Here is a 5,000-nt window from a genome sequence, read left to right on the forward strand (position 1 = left end):
CTGTCTTGGTTGACAAGACTCTGCAGCATCGCGTGGACATCGGGGGCGGTGCCACTGGATTGGCAGACCGGGGTGGTGGTTCCTCTCTTTAAGAAGGGGAACCGGAGGGTGTGTTCTAACTATCGTGGGATCACACTCCTCAGCCTTCCCGGTAAGGTCTATTCAGGTGTACTGGAGAGGAGGCTACGCCGGATAGTCGAACCTCGGATTCAGGAGGAACAGTGTGGTTTTCGTCCTGGTCGTGGAACTGTGGACCAGCTCTATACTCTCCGCAGGGTCCTTGAGGGTGCATGGGAGTTTGCCCAACCAGTCTACATGTGTTTTGTGGACTTGGAGAAGGCATTCGACCGTGTCCCTCGGGAAGTCCTGTGGGGAGTGCTCAGAGAGTACGGGGTATCGGACTGTCTGATTGTGGCAGTCCGCTCCCTGTATGATCAGTGCCAGAGCTTGGTCCGCATTGCCGGTAGTAAGTCGGACACGTTTCCAGTGAGGGTTGGACTCCGCCAAGGCTGCCCTTTGTCACCGATTCTGTTCATAACTTTTATGGACAGAATTTCTAGGCGCAGTCAAGGCATTGAGGGGATCTGGTTTGGTGGCTGCAGGATTAGGTCTCTGCTTTTTGCAGATGATGTGGTCCTGATGGCTTCATCTGGCCAGGATCTTCAGCTCTCACTGGATCGGTTCGCAGCTGAGTGTGAAGCGACTGGGATGAGAATCAGCACCTCCAAGTCCGAGTCCATGGTTCTCGCCCGGAAAAGGGTAGAGTGCCATCTCCGGGTTGGGGAGGAGATCTTGCCCCAAGTGGAGGAGTTCAAGTACCTCGGAGTCTTGTTCACGAGTGAGGGAAGAGTGGATCGTGAGATCGACAGGCGGATCGGTGCGGCGTCTTCAGTAATGCGGACGCTGTATCGATCCGTTGTGGTGAAGAAGGAGCTGAGCCGGAAGGCAAAGCTCTCAATTTACCGGTCGATCTACGTTCCCATCCTCACCTATGGTCATGAGCTTTGGGTTATGACCGAAAGGACAAGATCACGGGTACAAGCGGCCGAAATGAGTTTCCTCCGCCGGGTGGCGAGGCTCTCCCTTAGAGATAGGGTGAGAAGCTCTGCCATCCGGGAGGAGCTCAAAGTAAAGCCGCTGCTCCTCCACATCGAGAGGAGCCAGATGAGGTGGTTCGGGCATCTGGTCAGGATGCCACCCGAACGCCTCCCTAGGGAGGTGTTTAGGGCACGTCCGACCGGTAGGAGGCCGCGGGGAAGACCCAGGACACGTTGGGAAGACTATGTCTCCCGGCTGGCCTGGGAACGCCTCAGGGTCCCCCGGGAGGAGCTGGATGAAGTGGCTGGGGAGAGGGAAGTCTGGGCTTCCCTGCTTAGGCTGCTGCCCCCGCGACCCGACCTCGGATAAGCGGAAGAAGATGGATGGATATATATATATATATATATATATATATATATATATATATATATATATGTAAATATATATGTGTGTATATATTCATATGTATGTATATAGGTATGTATATATATATATATATATATATATATATATATACGTGTATATATATATATATATATATACGTGTGTATATATATATATATATATATATATACGTGTATATATATATATGTGTGTGTATATATATATATATATATATATATATATATATATATATATATATATATATATATATATGTGTGTATATATATATATATATGTGTGTGTGTATGTATATGTAACTAAGCAACGCAGGTATGTGATCACTGATCAATGGGAGTGACTCGCTAACAGCTAGTATAACAATATCAGTAACAGTATCAACTATCAAGTTTTGTTGCGGCATCTTGTTGTTTCCGGGTTGATTGTTTGCATGGAGTGAAGACAAAGTCAAAATGAGTTATGCAGCGAGCGAAGAAGTTGCCGATAAAACGGGAAAAGTATGACAGTCAGGCAGTCTTTAGGATTTTTTTCAAAAACAAACCGTAGTCAGACCAAGGCGCATGTATTCAGTCTCACCACACCGGCTTAGCCATGCTCACTCTTGAGCACAGCTGGTACTAAACCTGCAGAAAATAGTTCTTCTGTGGTTTCTACCACGTTTGCATTATCACTTGGCATTATTTTGGTAAACTTTAATAACATTTCTCATATTCCTTATTTTTGCACCTTCTTTTTAAGAGGTTATTGTTAAGTATGTTACGGTGAGCAGTGTAGCGGAACTCAAGATGTAAGGCCGAGTTGTTCTTTAATAAGTTCAATAAACTCAGGGTTTTCCACAAAGTAATATTCAAAAAGGTAGTCGTCCAAACAAAAGGTGTAGCAAAAATGCTAACAAAAAGTGTAGCTAGGTGGCTAGTAGAACTGTCCAAAAACAAGGCGAAGAGAAAAAAAAAGAGACTACGCAGCATGGACGGCAACAGAAGGAAAATGAACTAGAGCATTACAGAGCATATGGAAATGCACGATACCTTAATAGGCGAGTTGGAAAGAAGAATGAATGACGAAGGCCTCAGAGGAAGTACAGATCCAGAGTCCTTGCCATGTGTTATGAAAAACCTGCACTAGCAGCACACAGCTGGCAGAAGTAGGTCTCATTGCAGTTTTGAAACTGGTGTTCCTCCTGGTACCACCCTTCACCAGACTCCCTGTGATCTGGCAACCAGGACATAAGAGTAAGATCATCATGAAACACAACAAATAACCCTCAAACTTGACAAACATGACTGCTGTTGTTTGTGTTGACGAGACATGGTGAGTGACTGCCGTAAACACCAATCCTTTTGTCCGGGCCGGTAAGAAACATTTCTACACAAACTTAGTAATTGTGAAAAATATAGACAGTTTTAAAGAGGAACTTCACTTTTTTTTTTTTTAATCTTTCGCAATCATGAGAGACAAGAACACATGTCTTTGTATTTTTAGGATGTTAAAGATGATAAATTGGCCCTAGTGTGTGAATGTGAGTGTGAATGTTGTCTGTCTATCTGTGTTGGCCCTGTGATGAGGTGGCGACTTGTCCAGGGTGTACCCCGCCTTCCGCCCGAATGCAGCTGAGATAGGCTCCAGCACCCCCCGCGACCCCAAAAGGGACAAGCGGTAGAAAATGGATGGATGGATAAAAAATGCTTGAAAGATGCGGCTAATGGAAGTCACTGTTGTCGCCTTCAAAGCCCTCAAAGACAACTGCAAAACCCTCCATCAATGTTTTATATACACACTGCAAGTATGTACCGTATTTTTCGGAGTATAAGTCGCACCGGAGTATAAGTCGCACCTGCCGAAAATACATAATAAAAAAGGAAAAAAACATATATAAGTCGCACTGGAGCCCGGCCAAACTGTGAAAAAAACTGCGACTTATAGTCCGAAAAATACGGTATACATAATGTAGTACCAGACACCTTCATAACAATATGTAATATGTACAATATACACACTGCAAGTATATATATATATATATATATATATATATATATATATATATATATATATATATATATATATATAATGTAGTAACAGACACCTTCATAAGAACATGTAATATGTTCAATATTTACTGTATTTTGGTCATTTTAATTTTAATTTCTTCCGCGTATTGATTTCCGTTTCCATAGCAGCGCACTTCCGACTTCTGGCAACAATTGTGTGTCCTACGTCCGGAAACAAACGCGAGTGTATTCAAGTCATGCCAGACTTGATAGCAAACAACAAAGACGACTATTTTTGGACAAATGAGGATTCACAACCTTATCTTTTTGAAGCTGAATATACAGAGGATGAACTGCTGCTTACAGAAGCCAGCATGAAGGAAGTGTGATACATTGGAGTGAGGTGAAAATGACTCGAAGCTGGAAATGTGGAACTTGAAGCCAAGCAATTTCAACATAAATGGAGTGTTTACCCAAATAAACCGGAAAAAACGTTGCGGCCAGCTGGACCAAACGCACACTTTAATATCGTTCATGATACACACAGCACGTCATGCGTGTTATTGCAACTACAGTACATACGCTGTCTGGCTAGCTGTGTACAAACAAAACATGAAATAATACTTACTAGATACTGTAATATGATTGTTCATGTTTTTAAGTCAGTACAGATTGATGTCCTATCACAGTGTTGTGAATTACAAACTCAAACATGTTTCGTGCTGACGTAGAATCTAGCTTATCTCTTTCCGTAGCGAGCTTTTACGGCTATTACCGTAGCGCGCCGATGTGTTAGTACGCTAGATAAATAATTCCTCACTATTCGCTTTTACAATCACAATGTTACTACAGCTTGGTTATTATACAGGTTACGGAATGTAAATGAAGTATTGGTTTTTGAATGCATTTTTAAAGTGATTTAAAGGTAGAATTGATTGCTCCCATTAGCTGCATTGCTAGCCACCAAAAACAAGCTTGATATTTGTATGTTAGAATGCAACAAAAACGAAACCTTTTGTCTTCTTGTCTCTCATGATTGTGAAGAATAGGCAAAATTCTTAAAAAAAAAAGTGCAGTTCCCCTTTAACACATATGTAGGGATGTCCGATAATATCGACCGATAAATGCTTTAAAATGTAATAACAATTATCGGTATCGGTTTCAAAATTATCGGTATCGGTTTCATAAAGTAAAATTTATGACTTTTTAAAACGTAGGGCGAAGTACAGAGCGCCAATATACTGCCTTTCCGTGCCGGCCCAGTCACATAATATCTACGGCTTTTTACACACACAAATGAATGCCTGCATACTTGGTCAACAGGCATGGAGGTCACACTGAGGGTGGCTGTATAAACAACTTTAACACTGTTACAAATATGCGCCACACTGTGAACCCACACCAAACAAGAATGACAAACACATTTCGGGAGAACATCCGCACCGTAACACAACATAAACACAACAGAACAAAATACCCAGAACCCCTTGCAGCACTAACTCTTCCGGGACGCTACAATATACACCCCCCGCCACCACCCCACCTCAACCTCCTCAGGGAAAGCATGTCCCA

The 5,000-nt window shown here is 42.8% G+C and overlaps 1 protein-coding gene across 2 annotated transcripts in view; it reads left to right on the forward strand.

Moving 5' to 3' along the window:
- The window catches only part of ugp2b (UDP-glucose pyrophosphorylase 2b), an 83,251-nt gene that overhangs the window by 15,728 nt on the left and 62,523 nt on the right, over positions 1 to 5,000 (forward strand). The window lies entirely within an intron of this gene.

The sequence above is a fragment of the Nerophis lumbriciformis genome, linkage group LG02 (genome assembly GCF_033978685.3).
Source record: "Nerophis lumbriciformis linkage group LG02, RoL_Nlum_v2.1, whole genome shotgun sequence".
In the NCBI taxonomy this organism is placed as follows: Eukaryota; Metazoa; Chordata; class Actinopteri; order Syngnathiformes; family Syngnathidae; genus Nerophis; species Nerophis lumbriciformis.